This window comes from Phyllobates terribilis, unplaced genomic scaffold, assembly GCF_046119375.1.
Source record: "Phyllobates terribilis strain yellow unplaced genomic scaffold, ASM4611937v1 Scaffold_124__1_contigs__length_5142088, whole genome shotgun sequence".
Lineage (NCBI taxonomy): Eukaryota > Metazoa > Chordata > Amphibia > Anura > Dendrobatidae > Phyllobates > Phyllobates terribilis.
In genome coordinates, this window is record NW_027362884.1 from 3579433 (window position 1) to 3597565 (window position 18133).

At 44.1% G+C, this 18133-nt stretch overlaps 9 non-coding genes and 1 pseudogene across 9 annotated transcripts; all 10 read right to left on the bottom strand.

Annotated features, from left to right (window-relative positions):
• Positions 1–367: 367 nt before the first annotated feature.
• LOC141203848 (U2 spliceosomal RNA) lies at positions 368–558 on the bottom strand. The gene has a single exon (XR_012274872.1). It is a non-coding gene; the product is annotated as a U2 spliceosomal RNA (small nuclear RNA).
• A 1115-nt stretch (positions 559–1673) lies between these two features.
• On the bottom strand, positions 1674–1864 carry LOC141203798 (U2 spliceosomal RNA). The gene has a single exon (XR_012274823.1). It is a non-coding gene; the product is annotated as a U2 spliceosomal RNA (small nuclear RNA).
• A 1115-nt stretch (positions 1865–2979) lies between these two features.
• On the bottom strand, positions 2980–3170 carry LOC141203849 (U2 spliceosomal RNA). The gene has a single exon (XR_012274873.1). It is a non-coding gene; the product is annotated as a U2 spliceosomal RNA (small nuclear RNA).
• A 1115-nt stretch (positions 3171–4285) lies between these two features.
• On the bottom strand, positions 4286–4476 carry LOC141203799 (U2 spliceosomal RNA). The gene has a single exon (XR_012274824.1). It is a non-coding gene; the product is annotated as a U2 spliceosomal RNA (small nuclear RNA).
• Positions 4477–5591: 1115 nt separating this feature from the next.
• LOC141203450 (U2 spliceosomal RNA) lies at positions 5592–5782 on the bottom strand. The gene has a single exon (XR_012274494.1). It is a non-coding gene; the product is annotated as a U2 spliceosomal RNA (small nuclear RNA).
• Positions 5783–6897: 1115 nt separating this feature from the next.
• LOC141203757 (U2 spliceosomal RNA) lies at positions 6898–7088 on the bottom strand. The gene has a single exon (XR_012274784.1). It is a non-coding gene; the product is annotated as a U2 spliceosomal RNA (small nuclear RNA).
• A 1115-nt stretch (positions 7089–8203) lies between these two features.
• On the bottom strand, positions 8204–8394 carry LOC141203800 (U2 spliceosomal RNA). Its single transcript, XR_012274825.1, has one exon. It is a non-coding gene; the product is annotated as a U2 spliceosomal RNA (small nuclear RNA).
• A 1115-nt stretch (positions 8395–9509) lies between these two features.
• LOC141203254 (U2 spliceosomal RNA) lies at positions 9510–9686 on the bottom strand (annotated as a pseudogene).
• A 6110-nt stretch (positions 9687–15796) lies between these two features.
• Positions 15797–15987, bottom strand: LOC141203867 (U2 spliceosomal RNA). The gene has a single exon (XR_012274890.1). It is a non-coding gene; the product is annotated as a U2 spliceosomal RNA (small nuclear RNA).
• Positions 15988–17102: 1115 nt separating this feature from the next.
• On the bottom strand, positions 17103–17293 carry LOC141203451 (U2 spliceosomal RNA). Its single transcript, XR_012274495.1, has one exon. It is a non-coding gene; the product is annotated as a U2 spliceosomal RNA (small nuclear RNA).
• Positions 17294–18133: the final 840 nt, after the last annotated feature.

Genomic DNA, 18133 nt, shown 5'->3' on the forward strand with positions numbered 1-18133 from the left:
AAATAGATGGTGTGTGTGCAACAATATACTGAAAGGTCAATTATATTGTGCAGCTTATCTCACCACCTGTAGTTATTTAGGTGAAAGCTCCAAAATGCTTGCCTAATATGTCTGTTTATCCAAAAGGAAGTAAAAAGGGAGAGCTAGAAAGATAGCATTGCATCACATTACATGGCAATGCAATGCACAGTTGCTGAAGTTGAACCAAAATGAGCTTGTAATCTGGCTTCTGCAACTTTGAACATGAGAAATCCAATGAGGAGAAGAAAAGCAAAGCCAAAGAGTCCATCCCAAAATCCGACAAACAAGCAAAATGAACAAAAAACATTGAATTCAATTCTTTCTGATTTTAGAAACTGCATTAAAGAAGGGGTGCACCGGTCCTGGAGATACTGCAATACCAGGTCAATGGGTGGAGTGGACAGAGCAAGCTCTTTTTCCATCTCCCTGTTTTAAAAATCCATTTAATATATGGTCCCCAGATAGGGGACGTATCAGATATTAAACTGATAAGAACAGATACTACACTTGATCTTAGCCAAAAGGCCGAGAAGCGATAACCAGAATTGGTTTCAAACTACGGAGCCACCCAAGGATCCTGAAAAGTCCATTTGTGGAGATGAGCTCCTGGACTCCCGTTAAGAAGACATGTTGTCAACCTCTAGATCCCTTACATGCCTGCACTTTTCGGCTTGCTGCTGCTGCAATCCACGCGTTTTAGATCTGCATAACTCCACCTCTTTAAACACAGCACCTTCACCCCCTGCTGTTCCCACCCGCCTCAACACCGTTGGAAGGGAGGAGAACCAATTAAGGCGGGGGGTGGGGTGGAACGAGCAGCTGTCTACCCTTAGCAGGAGGGCTCCTGATTACATACCTCTCCTGCTGCTGCTGCTGCTGGCTGTCCAGCAGCAGACTGAAGGTGGCTGCTGCTGTGCACAGGTATATAAAGGCTCAGAGCCTATTATGACACGCGCAGCCAGCGTTCCATTGCCACATTCCATCTACTGCAGGCAGGATACCTGGCTGGCTGAATGTCGCTGAGAAGCTCACAGAGACCGCCATAAGCAACAGTTTAACAGAATGCCACAGACTAATCAACCAAACTTTTTGGGTTGGGTTCTCTTTTATAGTCTGCAGGCATTAAATGAAAGAAGTCAGTGTTCCAGCAGAAGGAGACAACGTTTCAGAAAAGGCATTGTAGCAAACCAAAAAAGAAATTTTAAGCGCAGCAGAGTAACCAGCGCACATACCTGTTAGCTCAGGTGAGTTTAAAAGGCTGCTGTTGATAACAAGGGCATTTGCTAAATAGATGGTGTGTGTGCAACAATATACTGAAAGGTCAATTATATTGTGCAGCTTATCTCACCACCTGTAGTTATTTAGGTGAAAGCTCCAAAATGCTTGCCTAATATGTCTGTTTATCCAAAAGGAAGTAAAAAGGGAGAGCTAGAAAGATAGCATTGCATCACATTACATGGCAATGCAATGCACAGTTGCTGAAGTTGAACCAAAATGAGCTTGTAATCTGGCTTCTGCAACTTTGAACATGAAAAATCCAATGAGGAGAAGAAAAGCAAAGCCAAAGAGTCCATCCCAAAATCCGACAAACAAGCAAAATGAACAAAAAACATTGAATTCAATTCTTTCTGATTTTAGAAACTGCATTAAAGAAGGGGTGCACCGGTCCTGGAGATACTGCAATACCAGGTCAATGTGTGGAGTGGACAGAGCAAGCTCTTTTTCCATCTCCCTGTTCTAAAAATCTATTTAATATATGGTCCCCAGATAGGGGACGTATCAGATATTAAACTGATAAGAACAGATACTACACTTGATCTTAGCCAAAAGGCCGAGAAGCGATAACCAGAATTGGTTTCAAACTACGGAGCCACCCAAGGATCCTGAAAAGTCCATTTGTGGAGATGAGCTCCTGGACTCCCGTTAAGAAGACATGTTGTCAACCTCTAGATCCCTTACATGCCTGCACTTTTCGGCTTGCTGCTGCTGCAATCCACGCGTTTTAGATCTGCATAACTCCACCTCTTTAAACACAGCACCTTCACCCCCTGCTGTTCCCACCCGCCTCAACACCGTTGGAAGGGAGGAGAACCAATTAAGGCGGGGGGTGGGGTGGAACGAGCAGCTGTCTACCCTTAGCAGGAGGGCTCCTGATTACATACCTCTCCTGCTGCTGCTGCTGCTGGCTGTCCAGCAGCAGACTGAAGGTGGCTGCTGCTGTGCACAGGTATATAAAGGCTCAGAGCCTATTATGACACGCGCAGCCAGCGTTCCATTGCCACATTCCATCTACTGCAGGCAGGATACCTGGCTGGCTGAATGTCGCTGAGAAGCTCACAGAGACCGCCATAAGCAACAGTTTAACAGAATGCCACAGACTAATCAACCAAACTTTTTGGGTTGGGTTCTCTTTTATAGTCTGCAGGCATTAAATGAAAGAAGTCAGTGTTCCAGCAGAAGGAGACAACGTTTCAGAAAAGGCATTGTAGCAAACCAAAAAAGAAATTTTAAGCGCAGCAGAGTAACCAGCGCACATACCTGTTAGCTCAGGTGAGTTTAAAAGGCTGCTGTTGATAACAAGGGCATTTGCTAAATAGATGGTGTGTGTGCAACAATATACTGAAAGGTCAATTATATTGTGCAGCTTATCTCACCACCTGTAGTTATTTAGGTGAAAGCTCCAAAATGCTTGCCTAATATGTCTGTTTATCCAAAAGGAAGTAAAAAGGGAGAGCTAGAAAGATAGCATTGCATCACATTACATGGCAATGCAATGCACAGTTGCTGAAGTTGAACCAAAATGAGCTTGTAATCTGGCTTCTGCAACTTTGAACATGAGAAATCCAATGAGGAGAAGAAAAGCAAAGCCAAAGAGTCCATCCCAAAATCCGACAAACAAGCAAAATGAACAAAAAACATTGAATTCAATTCTTTCTGATTTTAGAAACTGCATTAAAGAAGGGGTGCACCGGTCCTGGAGATACTGCAATACCAGGTCAATGGGTGGAGTGGACAGAGCAAGCTCTTTTTCCATCTCCCTGTTTTAAAAATCCATTTAATATATGGTCCCCAGATAGGGGACGTATCAGATATTAAACTGATAAGAACAGATACTACACTTGATCTTAGCCAAAAGGCCGAGAAGCGATAACCAGAATTGGTTTCAAACTACGGAGCCACCCAAGGATCCTGAAAAGTCCATTTGTGGAGATGAGCTCCTGGACTCCCGTTAAGAAGACATGTTGTCAACCTCTAGATCCCTTACATGCCTGCACTTTTCGGCTTGCTGCTGCTGCAATCCACGCGTTTTAGATCTGCATAACTCCACCTCTTTAAACACAGCACCTTCACCCCCTGCTGTTCCCACCCGCCTCAACACCGTTGGAAGGGAGGAGAACCAATTAAGGCGGGGGGTGGGGTGGAACGAGCAGCTGTCTACCCTTAGCAGGAGGGCTCCTGATTACATACCTCTCCTGCTGCTGCTGCTGCTGGCTGTCCAGCAGCAGACTGAAGGTGGCTGCTGCTGTGCACAGGTATATAAAGGCTCAGAGCCTATTATGACACGCGCAGCCAGCGTTCCATTGCCACATTCCATCTACTGCAGGCAGGATACCTGGCTGGCTGAATGTCGCTGAGAAGCTCACAGAGACCGCCATAAGCAACAGTTTAACAGAATGCCACAGACTAATCAACCAAACTTTTTGGGTTGGGTTCTCTTTTATAGTCTGCAGGCATTAAATGAAAGAAGTCAGTGTTCCAGCAGAAGGAGACAACGTTTCAGAAAAGGCATTGTAGCAAACCAAAAAAGAAATTTTAAGCGCAGCAGAGTAACCAGCGCACATACCTGTTAGCTCAGGTGAGTTTAAAAGGCTGCTGTTGATAACAAGGGCATTTGCTAAATAGATGGTGTGTGTGCAACAATATACTGAAAGGTCAATTATATTGTGCAGCTTATCTCACCACCTGTAGTTATTTAGGTGAAAGCTCCAAAATGCTTGCCTAATATGTCTGTTTATCCAAAAGGAAGTAAAAAGGGAGAGCTAGAAAGATAGCATTGCATCACATTACATGGCAATGCAATGCACAGTTGCTGAAGTTGAACCAAAATGAGCTTGTAATCTGGCTTCTGCAACTTTGAACATGAAAAATCCAATGAGGAGAAGAAAAGCAAAGCCAAAGAGTCCATCCCAAAATCCGACAAACAAGCAAAATGAACAAAAAACATTGAATTCAATTCTTTCTGATTTTAGAAACTGCATTAAAGAAGGGGTGCACCGGTCCTGGAGATACTGCAATACCAGGTCAATGTGTGGAGTGGACAGAGCAAGCTCTTTTTCCATCTCCCTGTTCTAAAAATCTATTTAATATATGGTCCCCAGATAGGGGACGTATCAGATATTAAACTGATAAGAACAGATACTACACTTGATCTTAGCCAAAAGGCCGAGAAGCGATAACCAGAATTGGTTTCAAACTACGGAGCCACCCAAGGATCCTGAAAAGTCCATTTGTGGAGATGAGCTCCTGGACTCCCGTTAAGAAGACATGTTGTCAACCTCTAGATCCCTTACATGCCTGCACTTTTCGGCTTGCTGCTGCTGCAATCCACGCGTTTTAGATCTGCATAACTCCACCTCTTTAAACACAGCACCTTCACCCCCTGCTGTTCCCACCCGCCTCAACACCGTTGGAAGGGAGGAGAACCAATTAAGGCGGGGGGTGGGGTGGAACGAGCAGCTGTCTACCCTTAGCAGGAGGGCTCCTGATTACATACCTCTCCTGCTGCTGCTGCTGCTGGCTGTCCAGCAGCAGACTGAAGGTGGCTGCTGCTGTGCACAGGTATATAAAGGCTCAGAGCCTATTATGACACGCGCAGCCAGCGTTCCATTGCCACATTCCATCTACTGCAGGCAGGATACCTGGCTGGCTGAATGTCGCTGAGAAGCTCACAGAGACCGCCATAAGCAACAGTTTAACAGAATGCCACAGACTAATCAACCAAACTTTTTGGGTTGGGTTCTCTTTTATAGTCTGCAGGCATTAAATGAAAGAAGTCAGTGTTCCAGCAGAAGGAGACAACGTTTCAGAAAAGGCATTGTAGCAAACCAAAAAAGAAATTTTAAGCGCAGCAGAGTAACCAGCGCACATACCTGTTAGCTCAGGTGAGTTTAAAAGGCTGCTGTTGATAACAAGGGCATTTGCTAAATAGATGGTGTGTGTGCAACAATATACTGAAAGGTCAATTATATTGTGCAGCTTATCTCACCACCTGTAGTTATTTAGGTGAAAGCTCCAAAATGCTTGCCTAATATGTCTGTTTATCCAAAAGGAAGTAAAAAGGGAGAGCTAGAAAGATAGCATTGCATCACATTACATGGCAATGCAATGCACAGTTGCTGAAGTTGAACCAAAATGAGCTTGTAATCTGGCTTCTGCAACTTTGAACATGAAAAATCCAATGAGGAGAAGAAAAGCAAAGCCAAAGAGTCCATCCCAAAATCCGACAAACAAGCAAAATGAACAAAAAACATTGAATTCAATTCTTTCTGATTTTAGAAACTGCATTAAAGAAGGGGTGCACCGGTCCTGGAGATACTGCAATACCAGGTCAATGCGTGGAGTGGACAGAGCAAGCTCTTTTTCCATCTCCCTGTTCTAAAAATCCATTTAATATATGGTCCCCAGATAGGGGACGTATCAGATATTAAACTGATAAGAACAGATACTACACTTGATCTTAGCCAAAAGGCCGAGAAGCGATAACCAGAATTGGTTTCAAACTACGGAGCCACCCAAGGATCCTGAAAAGTCCATTTGTGGAGATGAGCTCCTGGACTCCCGTTAAGAAGACATGTTGTCAACCTCTAGATCCCTTACATGCCTGCACTTTTCGGCTTGCTGCTGCTGCAATCCACGCGTTTTAGATCTGCATAACTCCACCTCTTTAAACACAGCACCTTCACCCCCTGCTGTTCCCACCCGCCTCAACACCGTTGGAAGGGAGGAGAACCAATTAAGGTGGGGGGTGGGGTGGAACCAGCAGCTGTCTACCCTTAGCAGGAGGGCTCCTGATTACATACCTCTCCTGCTGCTGCTGCTGCTGGCTGTCCAGCAGCAGACTGAAGGTGGCTGCTGCTGTGCACAGGTATATAAAGGCTCAGAGCCTATTATGACACGCGCAGCCAGCGTTCCATTGCCACATTCCATCTACTGCAGGCAGGATACCTGGCTGGCTGAATGTCGCTGAGAAGCTCACAGAGACCGCCATAAGCAACAGTTTAACAGAATGCCACAGACTAATCAACCAAACTTTTTGGGTTGGGTTCTCTTTTATAGTCTGCAGGCATTAAATGAAAGAAGTCAGTGTTCCAGCAGAAGGAGACAACGTTTCAGAAAAGGCATTGTAGCAAACCAAAAAAGAAATTTTAAGCACAGCAGAGTAACCAGCGCACATACCTGTTAGCTCAGGTTAGTTTAAAAGGCTGCTGTTGATAACAAGGGCATTTGCTAAATAGATGGTGTGTGTGCAACAATATACTGAAAGGTCAATTATATTGTGCAGCTTATCTCACCACCTGTAGTTATTTAGGTGAAAGCTCCAAAATGCTTGCCTAATATGTCTGTTTATCCAAAAGGAAGTAAAAAGGGAGAGCTAGAAAGATAGCATTGCATCACATTACATGGCAATGCAATGCACAGTTGCTGAAGTTGAACCAAAATGAGCTTGTAATCTGGCTTCTGCAACTTTGAACATGAAAAATCCAATGAGGAGAAGAAAAGCAAAGCCAAAGAGTCCATCCCAAAATCCGACAAACAAGCAAAATGAACAAAAAACATTGAATTCAATTCTTTCTGATTTTAGAAACTGCATTAAAGAAGGGGTGCACCGGTCCTGGAGATACTGCAATACCAGGTCAATGCGTGGAGTGGACAGAGCAAGCTCTTTTTCCATCTCCCTGTTTTAAAAATCCATTTAATATATGGTCCCCAGATAGGGGACGTATCAGATATTAAACTGATAAGAACAGATACTACACTTGATCTTAGCCAAAAGGCCGAGAAGCGATAACCAGAATTGGTTTCAAACTACGGAGCCACCCAAGGATCCTGAAAAGTCCATTTGTGGAGATGAGCTCCTGGACTCCCGTTAAGAAGACATGTTGTCAACCTCTAGATCCCTTACATGCCTGCACTTTTCGGCTTGCTGCTGCTGCAATCCACGCGTTTTAGATCTGCATAACTCCACCTCTTTAAACACAGCACCTTCACCCCCTGCTGTTCCCACCCGCCTCAACACCGTTGGAAGGGAGGAGAACCAATTAAGGCGGGGGGTGGGGTGGAACGAGCAGCTGTCTACCCTTAGCAGGAGGGCTCCTGATTACATACCTCTCCTGCTGCTGCTGCTGCTGGCTGTCCAGCAGCAGACTGAAGGTGGCTGCTGCTGTGCACAGGTATATAAAGGCTCAGAGCCTATTATGACACGCGCAGCCAGCGTTCCATTGCCACATTCCATCTACTGCAGGCAGGATACCTGGCTGGCTGAATGTCGCTGAGAAGCTCACAGAGACCGCCATAAGCAACAGTTTAACAGAATGCCACAGACTAATCAACCAAACTTTTTGGGTTGGGTTCTCTTTTATAGTCTGCAGGCATTAAATGAAAGAAGTCAGTGTTCCAGCAGAAGGAGACAACGTTTCAGAAAAGGCATTGTAGCAAACCAAAAAAGAAATTTTAAGCGCAGCAGAGTAACCAGCGCACATACCTGTTAGCTCAGGTGAGTTTAAAAGGCTGCTGTTGATAACAAGGGCATTTGCTAAATAGATGGTGTGTGTGCAACAATATACTGAAAGGTCAATTATATTGTGCAGCTTATCTCACCACCTGTAGTTATTTAGGTGAAAGCTCCAAAATGCTTGCCTAATATGTCTGTTTATCCAAAAGGAAGTAAAAAGGGAGAGCTAGAAAGATAGCATTGCATCACATTACATGGCAATGCAATGCACAGTTGCTGAAGTTGAACCAAAATGAGCTTGTAATCTGGCTTTTGCAACTTTGAACATGAAAAATCCAATGAGGAGAAGAAAAGCAAAGCCAAAGAGTCCATCCCAAAATCCGACAAACAAGCAAAATGAACAAAAAACATTGAATTCAATTCTTTCTGATTTTAGAAACTGCATTAAAGAAGGGGTGCACCGGTCCTGGAGATACTGCAATACCAGGTCAATGTGTGGAGTGGACAGAGCAAGCTCTTTTTCCATCTCCCTGTTCTAAAAATCTATTTAATATATGGTCCCCAGATAGGGGACGTATCAGATATTAAACTGATAAGAACAGATACTACACTTGATCTTAGCCAAAAGGCCGAGAAGCGATAACCAGAATTGGTTTCAAACTACGGAGCCACCCAAGGATCCTGAAAAGTCCATTTGTGGAGATGAGCTCCTGGACTCCCGTTAAGAAGACATGTTGTCAACCTCTAGATCCCTTACATGCCTGCACTTTTCGGCTTGCTGCTGCTGCAATCCACGCGTTTTAGATCTGCATAACTCCACCTCTTTAAACACAGCACCTTCACCCCCTGCTGTTCCCACCCGCCTCAACACCGTTGGAAGGGAGGAGAACCAATTAAGGCGGGGGGTGGGGTGGAACGAGCAGCTGTCTACCCTTAGCAGGAGGGCTCCTGATTACATACCTCTCCTGCTGCTGCTGCTGCTGGCTGTCCAGCAGCAGACTGAAGGTGGCTGCTGCTGTGCACAGGTATATAAAGGCTCAGAGCCTATTATGACACGCGCAGCCAGCGTTCCATTGCCACATTCCATCTACTGCAGGCAGGATACCTGGCTGGCTGAATGTCGCTGAGAAGCTCACAGAGACCGCCATAAGCAACAGTTTAACAGAATGCCACAGACTAATCAACCAAACTTTTTGGGTTGGGTTCTCTTTTATAGTCTGCAGGCATTAAATGAAAGAAGTCAGTGTTCCAGCAGAAGGAGACAACGTTTCAGAAAAGGCATTGTAGCAAACCAAAAAAGAAATTTTAAGCGCAGCAGAGTAACCAGCGCACATACCTGTTAGCTCAGGTGAGTTTAAAAGGCTGCTGTTGATAACAAGGGCATTTGCTAAATAGATGGTGTGTGTGCAACAATATACTGAAAGGTCAATTATATTGTGCAGCTTATCTCACCACCTGTAGTTATTTAGGTGAAAGCTCCAAAATGCTTGCCTAATATGTCTGTTTATCCAAAAGGAAGTAAAAAGGGAGAGCTAGAAAGATAGCATTGCATCACATTACATGGCAATGCAATGCACAGTTGCTGAAGTTGAACCAAAATGAGCTTGTAATCTGGCTTCTGCAACTTTGAACATGAAAAATCCAATGAGGAGAAGAAAAGCAAAGCCAAAGAGTCCATCCCAAAATCCGACAAACAAGCAAAATGAACAAAAAACATTGAATTCAATTCTTTCTGATTTTAGAAACTGCATTAAAGAAGGGGTGCACCGGTCCTGGAGATACTGCAATACCAGGTCAATGCGTGGAGTGGACAGAGCAAGCTCTTTTTCCATCTCCCTGTTCTAAAAATCCATTTAATATATGGTCCCCAGATAGGGGACGTATCAGATATTAAACTGATAAGAACAGATTTTTTTTTTTTTTTTTAAACCATTCAGGTTAGTTTTATAGCAAATCAGTAGGATATACCAAAACTGTTGCAAAAAAAACTTCTCATCATCATGGCCATATTTATTAAGCATAAAGTAACCTAATATTACAGAAAGAAGAACATCTTATTAATATAAACCAAAAGATCACTGAAATTTTACAATATGCCTCCACTTTTTAAATTTCCATATTCCCTCGGCATCTGTTCCACCACCGCTACTACTATCCATCTTGTAAATCAAAAATAGCCTAGAAAGAATAATCCTAATACATTCATTTACTGTAATTGATTTCCTTTTAAATACACAAAGATTCCTCACATCCCACAAACTTTCTAACACACAAGCCATAATTAACCACAAAACTCTCTCCTTTACACGTCCACTTGCACCAATACCAAACATAACCACACGCCAATCCACAAAAGTCACTCCTGCCAAACTCCTACACAACCCCCCTACACATTTCCACACGTCTTGCGCAAAATCACAATTCCACATCAGATGCATAACCGTCTCACAACCATTACATCCATCTCTTGGACAAACATCCGACCTAATCAAACCTCTCTTCTTTTGAACGTCTCTCACTGGAAGAATATTGTGAAACGCCATCCACACTACATCCTTCTGTTTGTTGGACATCCCATACATACCCAACTTTCTCCAAGCATCCGCAACCTCATTCCCTCTCAAACCAACAATATTAGACTCGACCTCATTTGCACACAATTTCCTATACACCCTCTTAGTCATTCTAAACTCATCCACCGGCACACTCAGCAAATCATACTTCTTGACAAACTTCTCAATCACCTCATACCACACCGGACACTTAAAAGACACAGGCACTCTCGCATCCCTCTTTCTCCAACCTAACCCATACAACATCCATCCTGCAGAATAACTTGCCATACATGCACCCTTATTACCTTTACCCAACAATACCACAATCGTCTTAATATAATGGAGCCCTAAAAAAACCTCAACATTAGGAAATCCCAAACCACCATGCTGGCAGGCCTTATAAAGGCTTTCCCTCTTCAGCTTCTCCATCTTGCTGCACCAGAAAAAGGAAAAAATCATTTTCTCAACTCTCTTCACTTTCCTAAAAGGGGATGGAAAAATTATGGCCACAAAAAGCAGAATGGGTAAGATCACTGCTTTGATAACTAGAACTTTGCCCCGCAAAGAAAGATCTCTCATTCTCCAAAAATTCAATTTTCGCTCAACACGCATACCACACTCGTCCCAACTCTCATTTCCTTTCAGATCATCATTGAAAAATACCCCTAAAACCTTAATTGCACTCTCCTCATACTTAACACCTTCCATACGAATACTGTCATCTCCAAAGCATTTGAAACTACACTTAGTCCAGTTAACTCTAAAACCTGATGCACCACAGAAAAAATCCAAAAGCAACCTCACCCTACTCATTGAAGCCATACTTTCACTCACCATCACAACATCATCCATGTAACCTAACACCTTCACATGCTTACCACCACTCCCAGGCACTAAGAATCCTCTCATCATTTTCTCACGTCTCACTAAACACAGCAAAGGCTCAATCACACATACAAACAAGACAGGGGACATAGGGCACCCCTGTCTTACACCAGACCTAATCATCACTTTGTCAGACAACCATCCATTCACTAAAAACTCACTTGACACATAATCATATAAAGACTTAACTCCATTCAGAAAAACCCTAGGGAAACCCATCCTCTCCAATACTTTAAACAGAAACACATGCGAAACTCTATCAAAAGCCTTTTCGAAATCAATTGCTAACACCATACACTTCTGCTTTCTAGTCTTACAATCCCCAAGCATATCCCTTAACAATAACAAATTATCACTTATACTCCGACCAGGCACGGCACACACTTGGTCATCCTCCACAACCCTACCAATCACCTCACGCATACGATTTGCTAACAATTTACTGTAGACCTTATAATCAGCGTTAAGCAATGATATGGGTCTCCAGTTCTCCAAACGCTTTTTCTCACCCTTCTTAAACACAAGAACCACTATACCCTCTTTCATACTGTCACACAAAACACCATTCATCCACATATACCTACAAACCTCAGTCAAGTCCTTACCCAAAAACTCCCAAGCTTTCACATACAGCTCCACAGGCAACCCATCCTTCCCAGGCGTCTTATTCTTTTTAGCACTCATAACAACATTCCTCACCTCATCCAAAATAACATCCTCACACAAAGCATCACATTCATCCGAACCAAGTCTCTTCTCCATACCACTCAATACATGCGACACAAGTCCAGGATCAATCCATTTCTCATCGTACAACTTACTATAGAAGCCATTCACCTCATTCAACACATTCTTCCCAACCACACTAGATCCATCTTCACCTACCACTTCACTCAAATCCAACTTCCTTCCATTCATTTTTTTAAAAAAGTACCTGGTGCACTTTTCATTCTTTTCCAAATGCTCTAACTTGGTACGGTAAATAATCTCTTTACCTTTTTCATCCAGAAGACATTTTAACTCATTTTTAGCAACCTCAAGCTGATCAGACATATCCATTCCTTTCCTAACACACCCACGCAACCAATCAATCCGTCTACTTAAGTCATTAAATCTATTACGATATCTGGCAGCTTTTTTGTAGCCCCATTTTTTTAAAGAAAGTTTTTAACTGTAATTTCACCCAATCCCACCATTCAAGCACACTACCAAAATCACGCTTACGCCACCTCCAACTTGCATACCTTTTCTCCAACTCACTCATCACCTCCTCATCCTCCAACAACCTCGTATTCAATTTCCAAACCCCACCCCCAAACACCATGTCCCCATTCGCACTAAAAACTCCACGCAAACACTCATGATCAGAAAAAGGTACCTTATGTTGAACATAACTTGAACAAACCATATTTTTGGAAAATAACATCCTATCTATCCTCGATGAAATATTACCACGGTCAGCATAATATGTAGGCGGTGGTGGAATGCCATACTCAAGTATTGCAGCGTCTAAGAAAGAAAAATCAGAAATAAGTTGAGATAACTTTTTTCCCGTAATGTCCACATTTTCTGTGACACAATTACAGTCACCAACAAAAACTGTAGGAATTTTTCCAGGGAGAAAAAAACTCAATTTCTCAAGAAGAGCAAGCCGCTCCTCTTTTTTAGTAGGACAATATAAATTAATCATTCTAACCTTCCACCCCCTATAACTCAAAAAAACAATAATGCAGCGACCCACCTCCACAACCGTGTAACTATCAATAGTAATATTCTTATTACCAACTAAAATCCCCACACCATCATTTTTGTTAAAGCTGGACCCCGACCAAACATACTGGCCATAAGGCCAGTCCTTATCCCCTGGAGATTCAGTAATCCCACACTCTTGTAGACAATAGACATCTGCACTCAAACCCTTTAGATAATCCAGAACTGTTGTTCTTCGGGTAACAGATCTAATTTGCCTAACATTAAGGGACACAATGTCCCATCCAGAATGATGCGGCATAACTAAAGGGGATCACACATAACCTGAAAAAAAAAGAAAGAAAACATCAACTCAAACTTCATCAAGCAAAGCAAAGCTATTACCATCTGGCTGAATGCCAAATGTAACAATGTCAGGAGAAAATACATCTGACGGGTAAGCACGAGAGTCCACCGGGCTATCACACACGGCAGCAATGGATGAACACTCAGTCCTTGGCTTCTTCTTGACCACATCAGGATCCTCCTCATCAGAGAAACGGACAGCAGACAAGTCCCCTTGGCCACCGCCCCCGATCTCCTCTGAAGCAGTATTGCACCAAGATATGACAGGAGAATTGGACAAGTCCATTTCCCCCTCACCACGGACACCAAACTGGGGAGGGAAAGGTGACATCACCTCTGGAATCACCATGTCAAAGCCTCCTGACGCAGGAGGCTGAAGCTGGGCATCTTCAAATATGTCGTCCATCTGAGTGCCATCCTCTTCCTCTTGGGGAGCAGTTGCCTCCCCGACATCCGGAAGGGGACCTTGTGGAACCCTAGTAGAAGTCGAAGGAACAGCAGGCCCCTCCGCGACCACTTGAGCAAAAGACTTAGGAGTGGTTCTAGCTTGACACTGCCTAAGAACATGCCCCTCCTCACCACAAGCATCACACTTTACCTGGTTCTTGCAGTCTTTCGCCATATGACCAGACGTGTTACACCTCCTGCAGGTTGGCGGATACCTGCAGGACTCCTGGACATGACCATACTTGTTACATCTTCTGCAGAAAAAAGGAGCATCAGGAAAGTACAAGAAACCAGTGTCTCTCCCAATAGAGAAACTCATAGGAGGATAATGTATGCCCCCTGGCCCCTCGGGGTCTGTAGCAAAACGAACAAAGTACTTGTATTTGCCAGTCCACAAGCCTTCTTCATTCGAGATCTTGTGGGAAAAATGCACATAAGTACAATGCCTCCTCAAGAATACAGTAATGTCCTCCTGGGGGATAAAGGGATTGTGCATAAACACAACAACAGGAACATCCCCCTTTGAATAGAGGACTGTAAAAGTGAGTCCATCTAGGAGGGAGTTCTCAGTATGGCCTTTCAAGGTTCTATAAAGATTTTGGCAAGCAGCCATAGTAGAAAGAACCAGCACATACCTTCCATGACTTCTAAATTCCTGCAGGCAAAGAATGTCCGACTTCTTAATCTTCAATGCTTCATAGAAGATGGCATTCACCAGGTAGGACATGGAAAAATGTCCCTTCTTCTCCTCGGAAATCTCAATGCGAAATCCATTCTTGACCCGGGGGTCCCCGGTCCCAGCAAATTTCAGCTTGACTCCCATAGTCAGCCACGGAAATCGCCTTCCCGTTTCCTCCTCACTCTCCCCCTATAGCAGCATCCAGCTTAAGCCACCGGAGTAGCGATGCTGGAAGGCCGAGGGCTAGCACTCAAGGAACCTGATGTCCAGACACTTGATCTGAGCAAAAAGGCCGAGAAGCGATAACCAGAATTGGTTTCAAACTACGGAGCCACCCAAGGATCCTGAAAAGTCCATTTGTGGAGATGAGCTCCTGGACTCCCGTTAAGAAGACATGTTGTCAACCTCTAGATCCCTTACATGCCTGCACTTTTCGGCTTGCTGCTGCTGCAATCCACGCGTTTTAGATCTGCATAACTCCACCTCTTTAAACACAGCACCTTCACCCCCTGCTGTTCCCACCCGCCTCAACACCGTTGGAAGGGAGGAGAACCAATTAAGGCGGGGGGTGGGGTGGAACGAGCAGCTGTCTACCCTTAGCAGGAGGGCTCCTGATTACATACCTCTCCTGCTGCTGCTGCTGCTGCTGGCTGTCCAGCAGCAGACTGAAGGTGGCTGCTGCTGTGCACAGGTATATAAAGGCTCAGAGCCTATTATGACACGCGCAGCCAGCGTTCCATTGCCACATTCCATCTACTGCAGGCAGGATACCTGGCTGGCTGAATGTCGCTGAGAAGCTCACAGAGACCGCCATAAGCAACAGTTTAACAGAATGCCACAGACTAATCAACCAAACTTTTTGGGTTGGGTTCTCTTTTATAGTCTGCAGGCATTAAATGAAAGAAGTCAGTGTTCCAGCAGAGGGAGACAACGTTTCAGAAAAGGCATTGTAGCAAACCAAAAAAGAAATTTTAAGCGCAGCAGAGTAACCAGCGCACATACCTGTTAGCTCAGGTGAGTTTAAAAGGCTGCTGTTGATAACAAGGGCATTTGCTAAATAGATGGTGTGTGTGCAACAATATACTGAAAGGTCAATTATATTGTGCAGCTTATCTCACCACCTGTAGTTATTTAGGTGAAAGCTCCAAAATGCTTGCCTAATATGTCTGTTTATCCAAAAGGAAGTAAAAAGGGAGAGCTAGAAAGATAGCATTGCATCACATTACATGGCAATGCAATGCACAGTTGCTGAAGTTGAACCAAAATGAGCTTGTAATCTGGCTTCTGCAACTTTGAACATGAAAAATCCAATGAGGAGAAGAAAAGCAAAGCCAAAGAGTCCATCCCAAAATCCGACAAACAAGCAAAATGAACAAAAAACATTGAATTCAATTCTTTCTGATTTTAGAAACTGCATTAAAGAAGGGGTGCACCGGTCCTGGAGATACTGCAATACCAGGTCAATGCGTGGAGTGGACAGAGCAAGCTCTTTTTCCATCTCCCTGTTCTAAAAATCCATTTAATATATGGTCCCCAGATAGGGGACGTATCAGATATTAAACTGATAAGAACAGATACTACACTTGATCTTAGCCAAAAGGCTGAGGAGCGATAACCAGAATTGGTTTCAAACTACGGAGCCACCCAAGGATCCTGAAAAGTCCATTTGTGGAGATGAGCTCCTGGACTCCCGTTAAGAAGACATGTTGTCAACCTCTAGATCCCTTACATGCCTGCACTTTTCGGCTTGCTGCTGCTGCAATCCACGCGTTTGAGATCTGCATAACTCCACCTCTTTAAACACAGCACCTTCACCCCCTGCTGTTCCCACCCGCCTCAACACCGTTGGAAGGGAGGAGAACCAATTAAGGCGGGGGGTGGGGTGGAATGAGCAGCTGTCTACCCTTAGCAGGAGGGCTCCTGATTACATACCTCTCCTGCTGCTGCTACTGCTGGCTGTCCAGCAGCAGACTGAAGGTGGCTGCTGCTGTGCACAGGTATATAAAGGCTCAGAGCCTATTATGACACGCGCAGCCAGCGTTCCATTGCCACATTCCATCTACTGCAGGCAGGATACCTGGCTGGCTGAATGTCGCTGAGAAGCTCACAGAGACCGCCATAAGCAACAGTTTAACAGAATGCCACAGACTAATCAACCAAACTTTTTGGGTTGGGTTCTCTTTTATAGTCTGCAGGCATTAAATGAAAGAAGTCAGTGTTCCAGCAGAGGGAGACAACGTTTCAGAAAAGGCATTGTAGCAAACCAAAAAAGAAATTTTAAGCGCAGCAGAGTAACCAGCGCACATACCTGTTAGCTCAGGTGAGTTTAAAAGGCTGCTGTTGATAACAAGGGCATTTGCTAAATAGATGGTGTGTGTGCAACAATATACTGAAAGGTCAATTATATTGTGCAGCTTATCTCACCACCTGTAGTTATTTAGGTGAAAGCTCCAAAATGCTTGCCTAATATGTCTGTTTATCCAAAAGGAAGTAAAAAGGGAGAGCTAGAAAGATAGCATTGCATCACATTACATGGCAATGCAATGCACAGTTGCTGAAGTTGAACCAAAATGAGCTTGTAATCTGGCTTCTGCAACTTTGAACATGAAAAATCCAATGAGGAGAAGAAAAGCAAAGCCAAAGAGTCCATCCCAAAATCCGACAAACAAGCAAAATGAACAAAAAACATTGAATTCAATTCTTTCTGATTTTAGAAACTGCATTAAAGAAGGGGTGCACCGGTCCTGGAGATACTGCAATACCAGGTCAATGCGTGGAGTGGACAGAGCAAGCTCTTTTTCCATCTCCCTGTTCTAAAAATCCATTTAATATATGGTCCCCAGATAGGGGACGTATCAGATATTAAACTGATAAGAACAGATACTACACTTGATCTTAGCCAAAAGGCCGAGAAGCGATAACCAGAATTGGTTTCAAACTACGGAGCCACCCAAGGATCCTGAAAAGTCCATTTGTGGAGATGAGCTCCTGGACTCCCGTTAAGAAGACATGTTGTCAACCTCTAGATCCCTTACATGCCTGCACTTTTCGGCTTGCTGCTGCTGCAATCCACGCGTTTTAGATCTGCATAACTCCACCTCTTTAAACACAGCACCTTCACCCCCTGCTGTTCCCACCCGCCTCAACACCGTTGGAAGGGAGGAGAACCAATTAAGGCGGGGGGTGGGGTGGAACGAGCAGCTGTCTACCCTTAGCAGGAGGGCTCCTGATTACATACCTCTCCTGCTGCTGCTGCTGCTGGCTGTCCAGCAGCAGACTGAAGGTGGCTGCTGCTGTGCACAGGTATATAAAGGCTCAGAGCCTATTATGACACGCGCAGCCAGCGTTCCATTGCCACATTCCATCTACTGCAGGCAGGATACCTGGCTGGCTGAATGTCGCTGAGAAGCTCACAGAGACCGCCATAAGCAACAGTTTAACAGAATGCCACAGACTAATCAACCAAACTTTTTGGGTTGGGTTCTCTTTTATAGTCTGCAGGCATTAAATGAAAGAAGTCAGTGTTCCAGCAGAGGGAGACAACGTTTCAGAAAAGGCATTGTAGCAAACCAAAAAAGAAATTTTAAGCGCAGCAGAGTAACCAGCGCACATACCTGTTAGCTCAGGTGAGTTTAAAAGGCTGCTGTTGATAACAAGGGCATTTGCTAAATAGATGGTGTGTGTGCAACAATATACTGAAAGGTCAATTATATTGTGCAGCTTATCTCACCACCTGTAGTTATTTAGGTGAAAGCTCCA